Source organism: Amblyomma americanum, chromosome 7, assembly GCF_052857255.1.
Source record: "Amblyomma americanum isolate KBUSLIRL-KWMA chromosome 7, ASM5285725v1, whole genome shotgun sequence".
NCBI lineage: Eukaryota > Metazoa > Arthropoda > Arachnida > Ixodida > Ixodidae > Amblyomma > Amblyomma americanum.
Genome location: NC_135503.1, coordinates 34,164,112 through 34,188,441, shown reverse-complemented (window position 1 = coordinate 34,188,441; position 24,330 = coordinate 34,164,112). Strand labels below are relative to the sequence as shown.

General features: G+C 48.3%; 1 protein-coding gene across 4 annotated transcripts in view; it reads right to left on the bottom strand.

Annotated features, from left to right (window-relative positions):
* Nucleotides 1–15,317, bottom strand: part of LOC144098836 (hepatocyte growth factor receptor-like) — a 58,449-nt gene extending 43,132 nt beyond the window's left edge. For 3 of the 4 annotated variants that reach the window (XM_077631735.1, XM_077631736.1, XM_077631737.1), the window contains exon 1: nt 14,706–15,317. The gene's annotated coding sequence lies outside the window, so the exon portion shown is untranslated. The remainder of the gene's footprint in view (nt 1–14,705) is intronic. The other variant, XM_077631734.1, reaches the window with a different exon arrangement.
* Between the last annotated feature and the right edge of the window lie 9,013 nt (nt 15,318–24,330).

Genomic DNA, 24,330 nt, shown 5'->3' with positions numbered 1-24,330 from the left:
ATGTAATTATCCACCAGAAAATCGGCCTCAAGCTTGTCACAGTGCGAAGCTCGTCGCAAGTCTCCAGCCCCCCCTCCTAGATATGAAGGTGCTGACGTCATCTGCAACTGTGACGTCAGTATGGACAGCGGGAAAATGACTTCGCTTCCACGCAGTTCAAAAAAGCGTCAGAGCCAGCCCTTATAAAAACGGTCATAGACTGTTTATACACATTTTACAGACCCTATAGTCTTCCTATAGATATTTCCTTTTGTTTATTATTCACAGTCTATACACTGTCTATAGAAATAAGTCTACAAAAAGTGTATGGCCATGAATCTATAGATTGTACATACATTGTCTGTAGGATATGTGTTGCCTATGAACTAGTCTGTAGCATTTGTCTATAAAAAGTCCACAGATTTTATGTACAAAAGTCTACCGACGGTCTATAGACGCTAAAGAAATTTTTGCAAGAGCTGTCGGCAGCTCTTATTTTCGTGTTTGCTTGATAAAACGAAGCCTATCTGAGCCGCCTATGCACCGAGCCTCTCTTGCGATACCTGACCCGACCGATTTTTTTTTTCTTTGACAGATGCTGGTACTCCAAGCCCAACTGTCGCTCTGGGACGAAGCACACAATACACTCAACACGTTATCGCGCCGAACGGCAAGAACTCGAGAGAGAGAGAGAGAGAGAGAGAGAGAGAGAGAGAGAGAGAGAGAGAGAGAGAGAGAGAGAGAGAGAGAGAGAGAGAGAGAGAGAGAGAGAGAGAGAGAGAGAGAGAGAGAGATGAGGGGGGGTGGGGGGGGGGGGGGGACTTTATCTCGGGTCAAACTAAGGCGAATAGGACTTCCTTCGCCAGGAGGATCATATAAGCTCGTCGTTGACAGACATCAAATGCGGGCGGGGTCGCATGGCGCGCAGTGGGCCCTAGGTTGTGCTGGCGACCCCGAAATAGAGGACCATTTTTCCCCAAAAAATTCGTCAGCCTACAGTTCACTACGCAGAAACGTAAAAATGCGCGGCCACTGCAACCACGCTGGCTTGAAAAATTAGAAGGGCCGGGGCGTGGAAATATAGGGGAACGTAACATAAGTTAACCAGATTAAGATCTAATATACAGTATAGTTTTCGATTCCGTACAGGCAAAAACGGTTAGAGAGTGGAAAGACAGAGATAGGAACGAAGGACCTGAAACCAAACAATCAAACATTCAGGTAAATTAGTTAAGCAATAAATAAATAAATAATTACTTCCTTAACGTATATGCAGAGTGCGATATGATGCAGCTTCAGAGACAGCGTTTTTACGGGTGCTTTTTTTTCTTAAACAATTCTGCTTTTTTTTTTCGTCAGCATAGGTACTACTTAAACGGCAGTAATGCTCCTAAAAGTTAGCAAGGTATTGCGCCGAGCTCATTCGTGCGGACAAAAAGTTGCATCTCTTTGCTGCGGCTGCATCCGCCTCGCATGCGGGAGGTGCGGGGTTCGATCCCCAGTGCCTCCGGGTACCCACCGGTGAAACAATGGATACAAGCCTTCCCCTGGTCTGGTGCTCCGATTATTTGGAATGAAATGCTTGGAAAATTGGGTCTTTGACCCCACCTTGAGTAGAAGAAAAATACCTTGTGCCATGGCGCTCTTTGGCCACAGATGCTCTTGCGCCATAAAAATCTATCATCATCATCATCTTTGCTGCGGCCGTCCAATCCAGACATGGATGCTCATTCGGAAAGTTGATCATAGTAACACATGAGAAAAAAAAGACGTGCTTTCATCGCGGCTCTCCGCTACCGATGTTCACATTGCCAATGGCGATCCTGAAGGCCCTCGTTAGGAACCAGAATTTTCGAGTTGTAGGATATATGTGGTGGAACGTAGAGCAAGCGATACGTCAATTTTCCAGACGCGACAACAATACCGAGGGTTGAAAATGAGGTTTTACGGATTAGAAAAAAGAAAGTACCGAGAGCAGTACGCAAAAGTCATTCTTGTAAATGAGTTATACAGCCTGGCAGACACAGTGAGAAAGGTTTTCATTGTAACCTGAGCAATTATTTAAAATAAACTTTTCATTCACAGCAGTTAGCGTGCATGTTCATTTTGGAAACTTAGAAGCGGTGACATTCAAATACTGTTCTATTGTGCACATATTTAGCAAGGCGCCTGTGTCCAGAGATATGCACTGCTACAGTTTCAACCCGAACCCTGTTGAAGCGCAGCCGATGTGGCGGCGCTCGACATGAAGCGACTCCATATTTTTTTTTATGGTTTTATTGGAGTTTAACGTCCCAAAGCGCCTCAGGTTATCAGGGACGTATGCCATTACGCATGCGAGACCACACAGTTTGGGGTGAAGTTTTGGACGTGCATATCTCAGGAAACAGGCGCGTTACCAAGATTCTAGAAATTAGAATAGTCTTTGCCTACTCACAAGTTTTCGATACAAACATGCACGCTAACTGCAGTGAATAAAACAAAAATGGAGTAGTCACTTAAGCTCCACCTTATGGATATGACGCGATAGCGTTAACGGGTTAATTCCCATATATGAAGAATGTCATTATATATACTTTACATTCATGAATACGTGGGAGTCATCACATCCCTCCTTGCGCAGCTGTGGTGCAGCGTTTAAGCGATGCGCCACTGCCCTGCGATGGCAGGTGCTCCCAGCGGTGGGCCTTGTGCACCCCAGGTTGATCATCCCGAGCGGCCAATCATTAATTTAACTGCCGCCTGCCACGGTGGCCAGTTTGCTCACTATCCGGTAGGCAGGTTGCGATGCCGTCGCAAGGTCACGTGACCTAGGTGGCCCACCTGACTCCTAGGTTGCTCTCTGAGGACCACCTGCCAGAGTCATGTTCGTCATTTTTCGCCTATAACGCCGACACCGGATTTTCTGGTGAACGGAGCCTTTAACGCTATCGCGTTAAAAAGTTCATTAATAATAATTGGTTTTTTTGGGGGGAAAGGAAATGGCGCAGTATCTGTCTCATATATCGTTGGACACCTGAACCGCACCGTAAGGGAAGGGATAAAGGAGGGAGTGAAAGAAGAAAGGAAGAATGAGGTTTCGTAGTGGAGGGCTCCGGCATAATTTCGACCACCTGGGGATCTTTAACGTGCACTGACATCGCAAAGCACACGGGCGCCTTAGCGTTTTTCCTCCATAAAAACGCAGCCGCCGCGGTCGGGTTCGAACCCGGGAACTCCGGATCAGTAGTCGAGCGCCCTAACCACTGAGCCACCGCGGCGGGGCAAAAAAAAAAAAGGTTCATTAATGAATTTTAGTTTATCACTCATGTTATGATGTCAGTTTTCCTCACTGTCTGTGTCCGCCTGGCCGCATAACCCATTTACAATAGGGACTTTTTGTGTGCTGCTGTTGTTTTTTGTTTTTAACCCGTAAAGCCTAATTTTGAACACCCACGTATATGCGACTCTGGACGCAGGGCAAGGAGGCCGAACACTGTGCGCAATGTCGCTTTTCGAACAAATTGCAGTCTGATGTCCGTGACTCGAAATGCGCCTTTGACTATGGTTTTATTCTTCGAACGCCCCCAAGGAGGTGCGCCTGCGCCTCACCTTTCCGATCCCGCCATCCTGTACCGCGCCTTGCGATGACTAACCGGCTCCGCCCAGAGACACATATATAGTTGCGCAGTCAGCGATGACCTGAGCTTCTATTTCGGCATTCAACGGCCTCCCCAGCACACGCGGTACGACTGCTAAGCGCATCAAGTTCTTTAAACTCATGTACCCATAAATTTCTTCACTATAACTCAATATTACAAACTGCGCGCAAACCTCTTTCACTTGCAATTCATATAGCCAAGAAAATATAATGATTTAGCGACGGTCAATAAATATCGCGAGAAAACAAAATACGAATTTAGTGGATTCCAGGCATTACCACTAGGAACTAAAGGGTCAATGCAACGATTACAAGCGTGCATCCACCAAACAGTATGTACAGGGTTGGTCAAAATTTCCCAGGCCACAGGGTCTGCTTTTAAGCGGTATATCCTGGCCCTTAAAGCAGCCATAAATCAAACATGGTTGCGAAAGGCGAGAATGATGCTTCTCCTACATGGTGCAGCTATACCGAGCTTCGGGGGAGACGTATATGTCCCGCAACACGCCTCGAAAGTAGACCCTGTATGGGCTGGAAACTTTTGACCAATTAACCCTGTACAACCAGTTAGCCACAATCGCCGCCTTGCTTGAAAATATGAACGTCATATAAATTTTCAGGGAATAGAACACGCGTAGCAAGACAGGCACCGCCATTCTCCGGAAACTCTGCACCCGTATAACTCACGCACTGTAGACATGTCAGCTTTGTTCTTGCGTCTCGTACTTTCTGTAAACAAGTCGCTCCGCTTTCAGATGACGTCACGGGTTTCACACGTGCTGCACAAGCGTGGCACACGACGTGATTTTGAGCCTCGGATCTTCTACCGCGCTACTCTGATATCCTACAAACTGCTGGCCTCGTGTACAACCTCGGCGAAAGCGCCCGTGGAAGTAACAAGAAACCCGTCGGCGTGCTGCGTTTTCGAGGCCCCAAGCGTCGTGCCGCGCACACCCGCCATCTTAAAAACTATGTTACCCGACCACCCTGCTCGCCTGTGCCAAAGCTCACCTCTTACCAGATAATTCCGACACCGGCCCACCGCTCGCTCCCCTTGCCGGCGGAATTCCGAGAATCCCTGATACGCTCCGAATCTCGACCGCGAATGACATCATCCCGAAACCCCCCCCCCCCCCCCCCCCCCCCCCCCCCCCGATTTGTTCGTTGACCTCACTCTATACACCGGCGCCAAATAAATTTCCGACTCAGGTTGCACCTCCCACCCCGCCATCTCCTGCTACGATGACTGAACTCGCAGACAGCGATGACCAATCGGATGCGCCGTAACGAAAACGGACGCCGCTGACGTCACGCTCCAAGAATGAACCGTGATGCGTGATCCTCCTGCTGAATGAGCCGGTGGAACGGTGAGGCGAGCGGAGCTGGGGGTGAGGAGACCTTGTTTCTTCTGCCGTAGTCCTCGTTCCACGAGCCGAGAAAAACAAGACGGAAAACAAAACAAAACAAGGGGGAAAAAAACCGGTTTTCCTCGGTTTATGCTACGCTGTCTTTTTTTCTTTTCCCCTTTCGCTCCAACGGACGAACTTGGGAGCGGGCAGTCAGTAGCTGGCGGGCAAGCATGCGACGCTTGGCGTTCTCAAGGGCGCAGAAGGCAGACTCGGCGCATACGTATGCAGCTCGTCGGTTGCGTGTTGGGCTGTAACAAAACAAAGAAGCCCATCGGCAACGTCAGCGAACGGAAAGCGGAGTCGCGGCGGAACCACTGCGCACGTCCGGCCGGAAGTGGAGCTGCTGCACGGATGCTTATATCTGCGGTTGGACGGCGAACGCACCAGCCGCCGACGACAGACTTTTGGTGGCCGCCTCTGCTCTAGCTAGGCCTAGTGGCTGCGAAAAAGCCGATAAGAGAAGATGGTCGCTCGCGCTGCTGCGATGCGAAGAACTGGCAGCCGTGCGCAGTGCGCACGGTCTGGCCCAGATAAAAGGGCAGAAAAGAAGGATGTGCAACTGCATGGTAAACGGAAACAGAAATGGATAACGAGACGTGTTGCGAAGGCGGTGGGGAACGTTCTTATCCTGTTGTGTCCGCCTGGTGCTGCAAAACGAAATAAGTTAGGCGGAATACTTTAGGAAAATAGTTTATTGCGTTAGTTTGCTCCACGGCGGCCGGTGCCAAGCAAACAAACGTCACTCGTTTGTTTTCTTTCGTTTCTTGGCCTGTCGGACGATAAACGTTAAATTAGAGATCATTAGGAGGCGTAATACTGTCTAGGCTGTTCTTAAGAAATCTGACAAAAGATTGCAGCTTTTCCTTTCAAAAATTTTTTTAATGGGCTGTCAGTGGACCGTCTAAAGGAAAATCATGGTAGGGTACATTTCCTCTAAGACCAAGAATGACAGCAACAACGGCTGTGCCACAAAATTCGCGCCAATTTTCGCGGGAGGTTTTGCAAGGGTTGCCGCTGCAGAGCTTTCGCGAGATTTTTCCGCAGGAGTCTTCAATGAATTTTTTACGTGCACGGAACAGCACAGTAATCGCCGCAGCAACTCCCGCCGAGTTCGAGCTTCAGAAACGCGTGTTAAAATTCAATGAGCGACTCTTCGGTTGCACATAATTATGCCGTGCTTTGCTTCTCTCGTTCGTGTTTTGCATTCAACCGTTCATGCATTCACAGTCTATTCTCCATTCCTGCCTTCTTGGCAGTGCTGCCACGTCTCCTGGTTGCGCAGTGAGGATGTTAATGTAATCTTTTAAACACGCACACAAAAAACGTGCGGCTGTTATTAGAAGGAAGCAATCCAATGGCACGCGTGACCCAAGCTGTTGTTGCAAAACAAGGCGTCGCTCCTGTGACGCCTGAAAGTTTAAGAAAAAAAGTCAAGAAGGCTTAACCCCACTCTGCAGAGTAGAACAGAAGCGGTAAGAGTGTGCCACAACGTACACATTGACAGGATCATTCACAGCTGTACCTGTTGCCGTGCGCTCAGTAGAATAATACGTATTTACAAAAGCTACACTCGCTTGAGCGATGTTTGCAAGTTCGGCAAGTTGGTGGTAAGTGGCGTAATTAACACTAACAAGGGACCAGCTCTAAAATAGGCGGGGAGACCTCCCTTTCTCGAACGAGAACACCTCCCCCCCCCCCCCCCCCCACCCCACCCCTCCAACAGTGGCTCATAAATCCGCCCATGGTGGGAACAGCACCAACTACAGCAAGCACAAAGAAAAGGACGCATCTGCGGTGTGCGTCTACGCTTCTTTGCTCTTTGTCTAGTATGCGCCGTCCTCGTTAATTACGTCGTCGACATTCGTTGTCTTGTTCGTCCTTCTGGATTAATTAAGCGCATCTTCACTCACAGAATTCAAACTGACACCTGCCTTGCTCTCCAAGAGACATGACTACGCTCGCCTGAGCTGTGGTCGAAAGAATTGAAGACAAAACCTCTCTCTGGAGCGATTCCAGTTAATTCTTGTGGAAACGTGGCAGCACATACGCCCCCCAGTCCATAGGATCAGCGAAGCGACAGCCGTCGGTAGTAGGTCATTGGCGTTTGATAGGCAATTCACCAGATCCAGGAGAGAACAGAGCGTAAACAACGAGGAGCGAGGGGGAAAAAACCGGTGTTTCTGTGGAAAGGGCAAGCATAGGAGATGAGTCAAGTCGGGCCACGATTCTATCGTTGCCCTCGAGCCGAACAAGATCCCGAAATCCCCGACCTGAGCTGTTTTACCGCTTGAACCGATGATCACAGAGGAAGACTTCTCTTCCGGACCGCATGCTTCCAAGAAAAAAGGCGGCTGCGGCAACACCGTCATGACTACTGGGTGGCGCTATAGCTGCGGCAGAGATGCTCTGGAATGGGCCAAACGGTGTTGACTGCACAGGTCAGCTTCCTCCGTCCCTTACCCTTTTCAAAGCTCGACCTCGTAATTCGCTTCGCGTCTCAGAATCGTGACTCACTCATGAAGCGCCACGCGAAAGAGCACCCCTCTGTCATTATACTACCGCGAGCGTGACCGGCAACATTCTGAGTTTTCTTTTGTGATTGTTATTATTCAACCCCGTGCAGAGAGATATAATCTTGCCGGCCGTAGAAGGAGTTCCGGTCATTATTTCAACCTCGTTTCAAGCTGCCAGCTCAAAATGTGTTCGCGGCACGAATTATCGTCGCGAAGCATCGAAATGCCCTTTGTTTCCTTGCATCAGACAAACGAATTCAGTGAAAGCCGTAGAGCACGCGCTCTTGATGACCGCCGGTTTCGCTGTACTCGTGAACAACGGCATTGTTTCGCTTTCTGGGCCTAATCGGGGTAGGATGTGACGTCATACAACGCTGTCATGGGGAAAGTGCGCAAACGCGAGCTTTCAGCAAACCCTTTACTGTGCCAGGGCGATTAATCCCAGTGGCAGCACTAGGTCCCAGAGATATCCGAATCATAGCCAAATATCCTAACATTTTTGAGTACTTGCAAGGGATGTCCGTGGAAAGTCCTTGTTTTAGATGTCCTGACACGTTATCCGGTAGATATATCGATCGAGTGATATTAGACACTAACTTAAAATGCATATTCTTTCTGTAGAGATGTCGTGACATGTTACCCCGTGAATATCTCGTTCGGGTGATATCACGGACATTTACTACAATGACGTCTCAGTACTTGCATAATGTTAGCGAACTTTTTATTTTTGGCAGAAACTTTTTTTTTCTAATAGCAGATATCTGCAGCGTGGTCCGTTCTCTTTCATTTGTTGTATGTGTCATCACAGATTCATAACTGAATGAAATAATATTACTTAAACATGCATGAGCCACTGTTATAAAAAGGAGAATCTAAGATTTGGAGCATACCATGTCATGGAAATCCTTCGTTCCGTGTATGTATTCTCAATATGTTGGTGCTGCATGACTTCTGGTTTGTAGCGTTTCTGTAGCCTGATCTATGTTTCGAATTAGGCATGTTCGCCGAAGCAGCGTGTGATGCTATGCAGATTTTACCCGCAAAAATGACAGCATAATAGTCATTAACGCTATCGAACCACGCCTTTATGGAGGAGCTACAACAGAATCAGCAGCAACAGAAAAAGCTTAAGGCCTAGAAATCGCAGTACAGTCCCGACAAGGTAACTGGTGCTAAGAAAAAAAACTCACATGGCGGTCACCACCATGCACGCTAGGCGAGATTCAACGACACGTGAAGTATTTTCATTTCGCGGTATATTAAGTTGAAAAATCGTATATATATATATATATATTCGACACACACACACACAGAGTTACAAACCACTCTCCATATTTTAGACATACTCGCTCTTCAAGTATAGTACTTCTCTCTGAGTTGGTGATAGCCATGGGAAGCCTTGTAATCTGAGAAGTGGCAAGTTCTAGGTGTTGAACCAGAATCTGATTCTGAACGAGGAGGTCTATGCATGTTTTTCTAGAGGTGGTCGCAGAAGTGGGAGGGGTTATGAAGGAGGGCAACTACGCCACTCAGCGTGATGATCTTCCATGGCGCATTCCTGCAACGTTATGAGCGACGTCATTGCAACCCTCTTCCTTACCCCGTCCCTCCGGCCACGCCGACTACTACTACGACGACGACGCTAAACGCACGAAACGGGCCTTTAACAGCTGGTGCTGTAAAACAAGTAGAATCGGGTTTTCACAGCACACCTCGCCAGGCTGTGACCCCAGAGGATCTGTTCATGTTTGCCCTTTGCCCTTTGTGTGTTTCACGTAGTCACTATGACGGAGCCAATATTACGGTGTCGGAGCCCACCTTCCTCAGAAGTTACATAGCAGCACTCCCCCCCCACACCCCAGAAAAAAAGAAGCATTTGAAATAAAAAGGAAAGAAACCAATTTAGAGCATTCCGCCTGCTTGAAGATGCCTGACAACCTTCAGAAGACGGTAAAGGTCATTTCTATCGGGCAGAACACAATCTTTGGCTTTTAAGGCATTGCAAGATGGCGCCTTCCACTCGAAGTCGCCGTGCAAGGCGATAGCACGCTCGTCGTGCGTCTGTGCACAACTTTTCAAGAACACCTGAAAAGATTAGGAGCTTCCAGTTGGACAAGTAGCGCCATTCCGAACCAGGCTCTCGCGACACTTACAGTGATGTACTTTCGGCGCCATTAATCAGAGCTCCTCTGTCTTTCTGCTGTTTAAAGCCGCCGCGGTGGCAGAGTGGTTACGGCGTTCGGCTGCTGCCCCAAAAGACGCGGGTTCGATCCCGGCCGCGGCGGTCGAATTTCGATGGAGGCGAAGTTCTAGAGGCCCGTGTACTGTGCGATGTCAGTGCACGGTAAAGAACCCCAGTTGGTCGAAATTTCCGGAGCCCTTCACTACGGCATCTCTCATAGCCTGAGTCGCTTTGGGACGTTAAACCCCCATAAATCATAAACCATCTGTCTTTCTGCCAGTGACGGCGCCAAGCAGATTCGAGGGGTAGTGGAAGCCACTCAAAAAAAAAAAAAAACGGCGTGGGGGTTCGTTCAGACCCTCAGGAAGTAATTTTGTTCGCCATGAAGTGTCTTAGATGTCTTAGTTCTTGCATTCATTGCAGCTGGTAGACAAATGTGCGAAGCTGTCGTCGATTTTTATAAGCAAGAATGAATGAGTACATCATGCCGACCAATAAATCATTCTTCCCCTCATCCACTACAAGATACCCTGGAACCATTCCTGCACTATACGGGGCATGCTTTGTTCCTAAATATTGCGTCACGTTTCCTCGTATTACACTTGCAAATTTGGTTTATGGAGGTTTAACGTCCCAAAGCGACTCAGGCTATGAGAGACGCCGTAGTGAAGGGCTCCGGAAATTTCGACCACCTGGGGTTCTTTAACGTGCACTGACATCGCACAGCACACGGGCCTCCAGAATTTCGCCTCCATCGAAATTCGACCACCACGGCCGGGATCGAACCCGAGCGTCTTTCGGGCCAGCAGCCGAACGCCGTAACCACTCAGCCACCGCGGCGGCTACTTGCAAATGCGGACGCGCGTAAGTCACATAAGAAATTCACAGAGACTCTATCCTGTCGCTCCAATAAAATGTTAACGCCGACGACATGTAACCACGACGAGCAGTTTGTCCCGCCACCTGTCATTTCCTATCCAGGTAAGCACCGATCGAGCCACGGATGGTAAGTTCGAATCTCAAGCTGAATCAGTTTCCATGGCGATTTCGCAACTTTTTTCCTGTACCTCAGTGTGGTTTGGTTTATAGGGTTTACCGTCCCAAAGCGACTCAGGCTGTGAGGGACGCCGTAGTGGAGGCCTCCGGATAAGCAGTATGCGGGTCTCTAACACTTCGCCTCCAACGATATGCGATCTCTGCGTCCGGAGTCGAACCCGCGTCTTTCGGGTCAACAGCCGAGCATCATTACCGCTGAGCAGTCGCGGCGGGTTCTATACCACCAATGTATTTCCTACGTCGCGATGATTGGTAGCGGAGTCTTGCCACTTTACTCCGAACATGGCAAAAGCGTGGGCCAATTAAAGGTTTCCCGCAACGGTGGAGTCACTGTTCGCATACGAAGACAGCCGTGCGGGAAAATCGCTTGCTCTGGGGTGTCGTCTGGCACGCATAATAAAATACTCGTTCCGCGGGGCGGACATATATGACCGGGTACATGTATACGCACCATGGAAGGAAATGCAACAAGCGAATCCACCCTGCGCCTCTGTCTGAGCGCCACTTTCCTTCCACGCAACGAAAACTTTCCAAATGCAAAGTCGGGGAGGCGTGACGACGTGTGCGCACACTGCAAGGGCGTTCGGGTTCTGCGCTTCCACACAGTCTTCGCAGCGATAAGCAGGAGAAAGCCAACCCGCGTTATCGCATTCCCTGGGAGAAGGCATTCCGGATATAGAGGGCGAAGACATTTTTTTGTCGATAAAACATGCAAATACGCGGCCGGTCTCCCACGGTAAGCATTCCTACAGAACCTTGAACGCTCACAGCGCACGCATGCCATTGGCTGAAGATGGGTGCTGTATTTAAATAAGAGCGATAACATATTGTGAGCGCGAGGATGTCTCTGGCCAGGTCAGAAACGTTTACCACTTGGAGTTTCACGGAGCCGTCAGCGGCTCTGACAGGTAACCTTTGCACGTGTCGTTTGATTCGCGGTTCGTTTTGTAGCGATAGCTACATTACGGTAGCATTTCGAGCCTTCAGCGTGGCGGCGCCGCCACGTTGTCACGTGGTCGGTCACGTGGCGCGGAGCAGCTGCCGGCGGCGCGGCGCCGTGGCTGATCACGTGGTTGGTCACGTGACCAAGTTCCACTCGGCCATCTCTAGCTATCGCGTCACTCCAGGTTTAACCAGAGCACAACCACGGCCAATTTTTCTGTTCGCTATATACAGTCCGTCAAAACACTTAAAGAGGCTGTATAAATTTCGACAGTTAGTGAATGTAGTCAAAAGAAAAGCGCCGTAACAGAATAACAATGTGTGCAAGTGATTTTCCAACGAAGACGGCATGAATGTCAACATTAACAAGCTTTCTAAAAAGGAAACATGCGGTTTAATCCGAGGACGCAATCCTTCTTCTGCACTTCACTACTATGCTGCTTGCTTGCATGCAGCGTTACGACATATCTGGGCGTGGTTGGGAGCGCATCTGAAACGAAGGCGAGAGCGTTTAGAATACTCTCTCTCTATGGGACGCAGAAACACGTACCACGTACCACATTCGCGGCTTGCTCTTGGAGTCGTACGTATCATTTGTTTAGTTGTTCCGAGCAGTAAGCGATGATCACGTGCATTTGCGCTGTTCGTTTATTGCACCTGACGAGTTTTAAGCCACCCCTCGTGAACAACACCGGTTGCTGACGCTTCTAAGAGAAATTCCGACCACACGTGGCCGGGATGACACATAAACACACAAATCCAGCTGCAGAGTATAGACAAGCAGTTGCATTTGTACACGGTGCTTTGTCCCGTTGAGCTCGCGGTTTCAGGCGTTAGCGCCGACTGCACTGGATGCAACGTACAGGCTGCCAAGCTGGAAGCATTGTCCGGAAAGCAACGGGTAGCTGCAATCGTGACAGCGCGCCGATTGTTGCCTCGGCTGGGCGGGACATGACAGGGCCGACTGACGGGCACCCCCCCCCCCCCCCCCCCCCCCCGCCTGTGCAGTGAAACAGTAACACATGCACGCGAACCAGCACTTGAGCCATTTCTGCGAGGCATGAAACTAGCCGGCGCTGTAACTGTGATCACCGGTTTGTTAATTAATGCCGTTTTACTTCTGTTCATTTGAGCAGCGTTAGCTTGCCGTTTCTGGATAGTTAACAGAGCCGCGCTGCCATGTGTGTCATGGCTTTAGATTTGTGTCCTTTCATTAGGCCGCCATTGTGTTGCTACTGGCAAGACTGGGTGGCGATATACTTCTGTGAAATAACTGATAAACGTCCTTACACCAGAGGTGGGTATTTTGTGAATGATATGACGTCGATTGCTCACGGTCTACTCGTGGCCGACGCTAATAAACATTACTGCCCTCTTGAATGTCAGCGTGCCCTTATCAGCTCAACTGCACCCTGGCAACGCTCTGGAAAGTACGTACATCGTATATCGCAATGTCGTAGCAGTGGCTGTCCAGGTTATACGCTGCGTTCAGCCTCAAGCCTATACACCCTGAACACAAATACGCCTGCATGGGAGTAAAAAAAGGAGTAAGCTGTCCTCTAACGGACACCGTTTCATGAAAGGGAGTGCGCTACAGGACAGGTTACTCCCTTTTTAATCCTTTCTGTTTAGAGAGTACGTGGCACTGACAGTAAATAACACCTTAGTCGAAGGTTTTAATCTGTTCGGAAAACAAGATTCCCACGGAAAAGCACTAGTAGGTAAGAGAGTTTTAGCACCGCTGTGCGGTAATTATGGTTACTATACGGTATGTCGTAGTAGTAGTTACCGTATTCGCCGCGCAGCAGTCAGGTCATGCTAAAATTCCCTAATATCACGACGTGCACAGTACGCGCCCAGGCTTTCAGAATTCCTCGCGAAAGGAGACTACTAGGCGAGACATTCTAATGACAAAAAGGACGGGTATAATTGCAGACGCTGCAAGTATCCACGTTTTCCACACTGCAGCACCAAAATGCTTAATCAGCAGCACGTGCCATTACGACGATCACCCCCCTGACGTGTGACGACCTGAAAGCTGTTGTGGCAGCCCGGCTTGTTACAGATGACTGTAGCTACGCTCGTTCGTGACAGGCATAAATAAATCAATGTGGGAGAGTAATGCCCTTTCAACGTGATGTTCGTTTTTCTCGCTCGCAGGAATGCGTATTGTTGCACTTGAGTCCCGACAAGCCAGTGCGCTTCGCGAAAGAAGGCGCCCAATGGGATTTAAGGAACGAACACCGCATGAGCCATATTTCAAGCACCAGACCACCTTATCAAGCCGTTTGAGTGTGCCTAAGTTGTCTGGAGGTTCAGGCACTAGAAAGCTTAGGTACCTGAGCTGGAAATTAAAAGAAAACATACATAAAAAGAAGCAATCATCAAGACGCATATGTTTCAGCAATGGGAGCGGCAGTTCAGAATCAGGGGGCGCCAGAAATATCTGAGATAGGTAGTATTTTAGACGCAGGTTTGTATTCTACTGCATCGTGTTGCAGCAAGTACTCCGCCATGTCGTCAGGCTGTGTGGGAAGTGGTGTATCTGTGGCGCGAACACACATCCAGCTGGCTCTCGCGTGGCCTTTAGGATAGTGATGCGTGTAGTAGTTTAACTACAAGCTACTTGGCAAATCTCCTGCGCCAGTGTCATATAGTAACTCCACTAACATGCAAGCGTCTGTCTTAGCACACCGGATGCTTCACTGACAACGCAGCAAACTGCTCGGCTCCTATCGGCGACACGACGTTACAATGGGCACATACGTTGGACGGGCTGCGACTGTGTCCTTTTATCGTGGAAATAAGATAAAAACGCGACGCTTCTATTGACCGACGACGCAATGGCAAATGGACAATGGAGCGTAGCCGGATAAGGAGAGATAACCAAAATGAAAGAGAAATAAGCGACAAAAGATAGACGAGCAGGCCAGCACCCGAGCAGGCGCCTGCCGTGCGCAGGCCGCGGTGTCTTCCCAACCCACCTGATGCGAATGCCGGCTCGCTTCGTTGGCGTCGCCGGAAAGAGGGCTGAAGTCACGGCCGTTCGTCGCCGCGCACCCAGATCGCGGTCATGTGGACTCGACGCACTACACACACACCCGCACAGAAGGCACTACACAGAGCTCGCGCAGAGAAACCACTCGCAGTCGACGCACACCAAACGCGCGCGCGCGGCCGCTCTCAGGTTCACAAAACCAAATGGTGTAACACGAGACAGACGAGCGTTCGAAAAAGCTGACGCTCTCGCCGCTACCGGTGAGACCGCGGACCGCTGACACACGGCACGCTGCCGACGTTGCTCTCGAGTTGCTCGGTTTTGACAGTGGTCAGGATTTTGCGCGGTTAACCATGCTATGGCTGCTGGCTGCGTTGAATGGAGTCCGGGGTGACTCTTGCGGCTTGGCGGATGTTGCCGTAATCGCAGCGGCGTGCGTCGACAAGGTGAGCGACGACGTCGAAATCACGTGGCACGCAGACGTCGACGACTGCTCGTTTGCGGCCGCGAGTCCTCGCCGTCTCGTAGCGAGATCAACGCGGACAGCGTACGGCGGCTGCCGACACACTCTTGCTCCTTGGCGTGCGCCGGAATGTGGGCGGATCCCCTCCGCCACTTCGCCCCCCCCCCCCCCCCCCCCTCGTTGGAAAAACTTGTTGAGCAGGGGAGAGAGTGCGCTTTCTTCCTCTCTCGTTCTCTCACTCTCTTGCTTGCGAAGCGTCGTCGACAGTGGATGCCTTCGGAGTTCCTCCCCCAGGCGAAAGCTTGCAGGGCTTCGGAAAATTGGCTTTTCGTGGCCGCTAGCGCGCAGGTTACCAGCGTCATGAAAGCTTCACGCGCTTTGAGTGCCAGCGAATTGTTGACACTCGGCCACTTCGGCATGTTCGGCAAACGACGTGTTATGTAGCTCTGTGGCTTTTTTTTTTTTTTGCGTTCTTTCGATTACCTGTGTGTTTTTCCTTCCGTGTTTTCGCAGCTCCAATCGAGCTTCGGTTGCACGCAGTTCTGTTTCGTGCAACTGTGTGTTTTCCTCCCATATATATGATCTTATGTCAACACGTGCTACTCCTCATATGATGTCTTGCGGACTTTTCCCTCTACGGATCATATGTGAGAGAAGAAATCCGTGTTTGTACAGCCGATGAGGATAACGGTGATAATGAAAGCTGCGTTTCTGCACGCTCAGAACCGTTTCAAAGCATTATCGCCTACAATTATCTTCCAACTGTACTTAATGTACACAGCTATGCTAACCCAGGGCCTCTAGCTGCTTTAGCAACAGCCCGGACGACCAGGGAAGAGGACGAAATAATTTGTTTCGCACTATTGTACACCGGTTCATGGTTTTCCGCCGCTACATATGTTGCTCAGACTGGGGTCATTGTATATCGCAATAACACCTGCCAGTACGCCCAAATGACATACGCTACGGGCCATTGAGCAAGCATTCATGGAGTGGTCGGTCAGGGCCACTTGTTCGTTTTCACCTCTCTAGTTGTAGGCGAATTAAATGCGTTTACTTTTTGCGTTTCGATGGAGGCGAAACGCAGAAGGCGCCCGTGTGCTATGCGAATTAGTGCACGTTAAAGATCCCCAGGTGGTCGAAATTATTAATGCGAAAGCATGATATGTCCCATTAGCACAAAAGCCGCCGTCTGTCTCCATCCATGGCACGAAATTCCTCAGTGACGTCACCTTGCTCTCGCATGACATCAGCAATGGGTCATAAGCTGGTGACAACTGCAGAAAAGAAGAAAAAATATAAATTCTTACATAGGTGCGGCCGGGGAATCGAAAAGGATCTTCAGATTGCAAGGCGCCCGCACGCAACCCGTAGGCCAAAACCGTCCTTTTTTTCTCAGTACGGTATAATTGTTACAGTGGCTAATTCTTGGCGAATAAAGGTGAGCCTAGCGTATGCGTTGCCTTACGACTGTATGCTAATGAGAAGGTGTGTCATTAGAAAGGAAGGAATCTAATTAACCTCGCAGTAGCGCTGATCGAATGCTTTCTCATTAAAGCACGTATGGTAAGCAGTCCTAAGTGCTCCCCGTACTTTTTTCCGGAGCGCTCCCTCAAGGTGCGGTTGAGATGTCCACCAGGAAGTGAGGAAGTTACTGCGCCATTTAGTTTCCTCGAAAACCAGTAATTTTTTTTTCCTCGAAAATAAGGCTTCTTGTTGGAAATATAGCGGTTTGGTTGTCTCAAAAATACAAACACATATAGACATACTTCTTTAGGCAATAAATGACTCATATCGCTCACCTTGACTGTAGACTGTGCCAAAGCCATTTCATTTATTAGATCAAACTGTAGCGTCTTCAACCCCCCCTCCCAGACGCACACACGCACGCGCACACCAGCCCATCGATATGCATAGACCTTTGTGTGCACATCGATCGGTCAGATTTCATATGAACAGAATCAAATCACAGCAAAGGCAAGAGTGTTGCCGCAGACTCAGTGACCCGGCCAGAACCTAAAATTTAGAAATAAACTGTCATGTCACCTTCGGCAAAAAAAAAAAAAGATGAAAAATTCTGCTCAAACACAGGTAGCACCGAACTGTTACAACATTGAGGCAAACGCAAGAGTTTTGCCGCAGACTCAGTGACCCGGCCAGAACCTAAAATTTAGAAATAAACTGTCATGTCGCCTTCGGCAAAAAAGTTAAAAAATTCTGCTCAAACCCAGGTAGCACCGAACTGTTACAGCATTGATGCTTAATTGTATAATTGGTCAAACGTTAATACCTTCCCCGCGTTTATAATGCTTCCGAAACGTTACGAATGAAAATTGTAATGACACTTTCTAACCTTAACTAAACATTTATGCAACAATGATCCAACTTTCGCTAAAATGGTAAAGTAACCCTGCAGCCAGATACGCCACTTGTGATCCATCACAACTTCAATCAACATTTTGCAAGGAGCATGGGTCAATAAGGGCCACACGACACGCACAATTCAGCACAACTGATACCTCACCTTCGAACGGACAGCATGGCCTCTGAGCTTATAACTCATCCGTGTAGGGTGCCTAAGTGATAGTGGTGCATGGGTAACATTCCATGTTTTCTCATTAAATTTTTAGACTCTGCATGCAGTCTGTCGCAGGCACCATCTGTTGTATGTAACTACAAAGATGTGTTAGTTTTGAAACATATACTACTGCACAAACAATGGGAAAAGTGCTGAAACACAACAGGGACACAAAATATTAGTAACGTTATTTTATGGTTATATAATTTGAACATTATAATAACATTAGAATTTGTGATGTCGCTATATAGTTACGATGTGTACGTTAAGATCAAATTTTGAGCCCACCATTAGCATACTGTTTAGTCTGAACATTAAAGGGCTCATGACATGGTCTACTAACAAATCGTGGTTTTTGCATTGCAGCTACTAGCCACGGCGTTATTATGCGTACTTAGGAAAGGAGTAGTGTTCTACGTGCGCATTTGAGCTAGAAACTGCAATTAGAAGTTACCGGCTCTAAGCCCCTCCCCCCTGGCAGCGACGGCGAAGTGATGTCGTGACCCGACAGCGCCGTCGTCTGCTGCAAATCTGCCGCTCGCGCTGTTGAGGCACCTACTCGAGTCCGGCTGTGTCACATCGTGATCGAGCAGACGCTATAAAAAATGGGAGGCACACAGGCCTTTGTTGCCTTTGTCCCCCTGTCGTGGGGTGTGGGCTGCTCAGCACCTTCACCGCTCCGCAATCGAAGCCCGAACAACAAACAACCCGCTCCCCTACGCTCAGTGCGCAGTTCAGTTATAGTGCTAGTTCAGTCACGAGCTAGAACGTGACCGCCGGCTTATATTAGACAGTTTTAGCGCAGCCGGACAGCCGTCCAGTAAATACGGCACTGCGTTGCATTGCTACCGTTTCCAGGCTTGCCTAGCCACATTTGCCGCACGGCCGTACGGTAGCAGTTGCCGTAGTTGCCGTGTTTACCGTACGGTGGGGCTAAAACTCTCGAGAGCGCGCCAGTGTTGCCTGACTGTCATGTGGTTCAGGAAAACTGTTAAAAATTCAATCACAAATTCCTCGCTGAACCAAATGAGCTCATAGTTGGCCCAGTTGTTCCGAGATGAATAGCGAACTGAAAAAGTCTGAAAAATGGTGTCATGGCCCCTTTAAACAAATATATGTTTACCGCGCAACATAAACGTTATTTGTTATAAACACGCAGCCGCCGCGGTCGGGTTCGAACCCGACCGCGGCGGCTGCGTTTTTATGGAGGAAAAACGCTAAGGCGATTGTCTGCTGTGCGATGTCAGTGCACGTTAAAGATCCCCAGGTGGTCGAAATTATTCCGGAGCCCTCCACTACGGCACCTCTTTCTTCCTTTCTTCTTTCACTCCCTCCTTTATCCCTTCCCTTACGGCGCGGTTCAGGTGTCCAACGATATATGAGACAGATACTGCGCCATTTCCTTTCCCCCCAAACCAATTATTATTATTATTATTTTCAACATTAGCATAACCTGTGACATTACTTTAACTACCACAAAATTTTATAACATTTTAAAAATTTTCGATGCTGCAACTGAAAATTGTAAATGACGACAGCAGTTGCTAATAAATGTCTCCTATATGTGCAGCCTCTCCCTTTATAACCGGCAGAAATTCCTACCTGGAGCGTCTCAGGTAGAGAATCGAAGTGATGCAACCGATAATAGATTTCGGCCACATCATTTTCCTTGTCGTTTCCATCTCGCTTTTTAATAACGGCCATTTGAAGATGCACTCATTAAACAGAGGCGCCGCCTACGATCTGCAGTGTGCATGCAGGCTGGGCAGCACATTGCATCTCGATTTGTAACTTTATTTGAAGTTCATATTCAGTGCCCATCGGAGCCCCGCTCGATAATGCTACATGAGGTAAATTTCTGAACTTTGGACCGACATGCATGCTGGTTTATAAACGTGGGATTGACGAGTTTTGCAGCTGACATCGGGAAATCTTAACTTATCCCTGCGAAATACGACGGCAGCAAATAAGAGCGAGTTAAGCGCGTTGCGACAAGTTAATTCTTTTGACTGCTACAAGAGCAGCGATCACTGTGTCAAATTGTATACATGCCACTCCCATGTTACAGCACAATTGTTCTTAATTAATAATTGCAGCTGTTACATTTATTCCATTGCGAAGAGTACCAAATGCACAGTACCAAATGATCGGCCGTAACGACGTTTGGGACATTATTTCGTAGGTGTACGGGCGCTAAATTTTCGGTTGCGCGTTTTCTTAGGATTGGTACGCAAGACACTACTATAAATGGATTGCCGTGTGATATAAGTCAATGGCTACTGAATTATACACAATTGAAAATTTTCTCTCGGGTTTCGTATTTAGTTTCAATATAATTGACCCATGACGTACAGTAGCCACCAGTGTGTTGGTAGCCACCATATAACAGGACATGGCACAGGACTTGGTCACATAATGCATACGAATATTGAAGCATTGTGATATGATTGTTGCTTCTCCATATTCCATATGCTTCTCCATTCAGTTTTTTTATGTCTCACGTGACCTCAATGCATGCACCTTGTACACGGAAAAAGAAAATTTCTTTCCTCCATGACCTTGTACATCATAGCCCTTGTCGAATTTTGAAACCGAAACAACATAAAAATTCAACAATGATTTGACTAGGCAAAGGCTAAATCCTATTGGTGATCCATGTTCGCGATGTCTTGCTCATCCTTCCAAAGACAGAACACATACTATGAATTTTGTGCCCCTACTTTGCATGTGTAAAACAGTATAGACCTTTTCACGACCCTCGGAAAAACTGGTTTTCTGGGCTGTGGGGAGAACATGGGGGAGAACGTGGGGAAGCTAAATACCCAACTCTTTTGTGTACTACAATTAGGTCCATCAAAAGAAACACGGCAGCTTGAGAAGACAAAGTTAAGAACTCTCTAATCCGCAACCTGGGTGATGAGGCAATCGAGCAGCTCACTACCTACCTAAACAAGCAATGGGAGGCAGGACTGGTGCCCAAGGAATGGAAGCACTCTATGGTTGTAATGATTACCAAGCCTGCGAAGAAATTACACATAGAGAACCTGAGGCCCATCTCACTCGCATCTTGCCTCGGCAAGCTCTACGAAAGAATTGTGACCAAAAGAATTCAAAACTATCTAGAGGATAACGAGCTGTATCCTCATAGCATGTTTGGGTTCAGGGCAAACCTGTCAACGCAGGGCATCCTGCTACAACTCAAACACGAGGTCATTGCCAACGCCCCGCAACAAGGAGAAAATCTAATTATGGCACTCGACATCAAAGAGGCTTTCGACAATGTCAGCCATGAGGCTATAATGGAAGGCATCAACAACACCAACTGCGGGAAGAGAGTCCACGACTACGTAAGATCTTTCTTGACAGGTAGAATGGCCACAGTGGGCTTGGGAGATATAAGAAGCGAGACCATAGACACTCCAAACAAAGGCACACCGCAGGGCTCGGTCATATCGCCAATCCTTTTCAACCTAACCATGATTGGCCTGGCAAGAAAATTGGAAAGCATCCCAGGCATAAGACATGCCATATACGCGGACGACATAACTGTATGGTCGAACCAGGGATCTCTGGGGCAGGTGGAACAACAAATGCAAAAAGCAGCGACTTGTGTTGAGCAATATGTCAAGAAAAGGGGTTTAGCCTGCTCAACTGAAAAATCGGAAATCCTTAGGATAGGAAAGAAGCCGACGAATGCAAGAATAGAGATAAAGCTCGAGGGCAAGATCATCCCGGAAAGGGAGATCATTCGAGTTTTAGGCATGTGGCTACAGAGCAACGGCAAATGCAACCACACGATTTGCCTCCTTAAAAAGTCAACGGAACAAGTTTGCCGTATGATAACCAGAGTATCATCCAGAAGATACGGCATGAAGGAAGGCGACACACTAAAGCTGGTGAACAGCCTATAGTCATCAGCAAAATAACTTACTCATTTCCATATCACAGCATGCTGAAAAGTGAAGAAAATCAGGCAGAGGTCCTAATCAAAGGAGCCTACAAGACAGCTTTGGACTTACCCAGAAACACGTCGAACGACAAGCTGGCAGAACTGGGGCTGCACAACACGTTCGACGAGTTAAGCAGGGCATAAGCCATGTCACAGATACAAAGGCTAAGGAACTCGGCAACAGGAAGGGCCCTCCTAAGAAGGCTGAACTATAAGGGGGTTCTGGACATAGAGGACAGATCGGCAAACATACCAGACGAAATACGTCGAACCTACCAGGTTAGCTCTATACCCAGGAATATGGATCCAAATCTACACGCAGCCAGAAGACAGGCAAGGGCTGAATATGTAGAGGCGAAGATAGCCACACAAGATCAGGTAGTCTACACTGACGCCACTCTCTACCCGTGGACTCTTAGCCAAATCATCAAGAAAACGGTATCGGTTGTCACAACAAAGGAGGGTGGCCTCATCAGCGGCGCATCCACGAGATATGGGACGATAACTGAGGCAGAGGAGATCGCCGTAGCTCTAGCGGCAGCCGAGGGTTATCGCACCAACAAATCTCTCACAATCATAACAGATTCCCAAGAAGAGTGCAGACGCTACATGGTAGGAAGAATCAACAAGAAAGCACTAAGGATTCTCTTGAAAACGCAGTGAACTAACGAAAAGATCCAACATAGGATCTACTGGGTACCGGGACACGCCGGAGTCGAAGGCAATCCGAAGGCGGACAAGCTAGCTCGCGAGCTTACTATTCGAGCTGGTGCGTCAAACGCCTCGGACGGCCCGGAGATAACGGTAGAGCTCACGTACGCAGCTATCCTCAACCTCATCAAAGGCAGAAGACGCAAATATCCCCAGCCACATCCTCTGCTAACACAATATGAAGCAACATGTTGGAGAAGACTCCAAACAGGAGCCTTCAACAACCTTCACATTCTGCATAAGATGTATCCGGAGCAGTATAGGGATACATGTCCGTGGTGCGGGGCAACCCCCACGCTGTATCATATCACATGGGAATGCATACACAATGTAGCTTTCCGAGGTAACAAAGAGCCAAATGCGGAGCAGTGGGAGGACCGGCTGACCAGCAGCCAGCTCAAGGTCCAAAGAGACCTAGTGAGCCACGCATGCCGGATGGCCAGGGACAGTGGGGCCTTGGACTAGGGGCGCCAACCACGCTCAGCCTGGAAGACATCGGCAATCTTCGGGCAAGCAGCAAGACTCCTTTATTAGAGCAATAAAGTTTATTCACTCACTCACTCACTCCTGTACTACGAGTCCCGTCCAATGCCCATTATGGCGGCGCCCGTGGACCTGTTTGTGAAAAGTCTATAGACACCAAATTTTTGCTTGCGTATTTTATTATTTCAAATGACGCGTTAGACATTAGAATGCATGGATCACCGCGTGGTATTCACTTACGACTGCTAAATAATTTTCATAATTAATTCTTCTTGACGCTGTTTCAGTTTCGGTTTTACCAACTGAACCACTGTGCGTGCGGTTTATACTTAGGTCACGTGAGACGCAAAAAAAAAAGGCAGTATAACTGCTGTTACGTCATTCCTACTGTTGAAACATGCTGGCTGAAGTGTAGTGAACGAAAACTATGTACAAGCGTCTATATTACCGCTTATTTTGCATTTTGTTTGTGTGTGTGTGTGTGCCTCCAGTGACCTGAGTGTGAACTGCATGTCACAGCCATCGTTCGGTTGTTGAAAGCAGAACAGCGTCAAGAAGAAATGCGGCCGCGTTTCGATGGGGGCGAAACGCAAAAGGCGCCCGTGTGCTGTGCGATGTCAGTGCACGTTAAAGAGGTCGAAATCATCCTGGAGCCCTCCACTAAGGCACATCTTTCTTCCTTTCTTCTCTGAGTTCCTCCTTTATCCCTTCCCTTACTGCGCGGTTCAGGTGTCCGCCGAGATCTGGGAGACAGATACTGCACCATTTCCGTTCCTCAAAAACCAATTTGCATTTTTACTTCACGAAATGGTTGTAGGCGAATGCCACTCGATCAGTGTTCCATGTATTCTGATATCTAAAGCATTATTTGAAAAAAGAAAACAAGCAACTAAAAATAGGTGTTTTTGGTCCTTTAATGAAAAGGAACACTTAATTTTGATTGCATGCTCTTATAGAATTATATGCCCAAAATGTTAGTAAACGTGGATCAAGTGAAGGAGGCACTGATTGTCACATGTAAGCTCCTTGTTCCTACTCCCACTTTCCCAGAAACAGACCTTTGTGCCAGCAGATTACTCTCTCAATTAATCGCTGTTTCGTCGTTGTAATTTGTTCCAGCCTTTACGCCTGCCTCTTCCGGGGGTCGCTGAAACCAGAAGCGAAACTACTTTGGAGAGGAAATTTTGCTAGTGTAGAACTCCTCGTAGGAACACATGCCTTGGGCACGATTTTCAAGCAAATAATTTATGATTTAATTTGTTCTCTTATAATGTTTTGGTTTCAGTTGCATCAGTCGAACAGAGTTGTTGCTGTTGGGCAGTTACGTGAGAAACAAAACTGCGACACAGTGAACATACTCGCTACTTAGTCGTTGTGGCTTTAATGTAGTGTTACAGTATACGTATTATAGGCACTGTATTAGTACT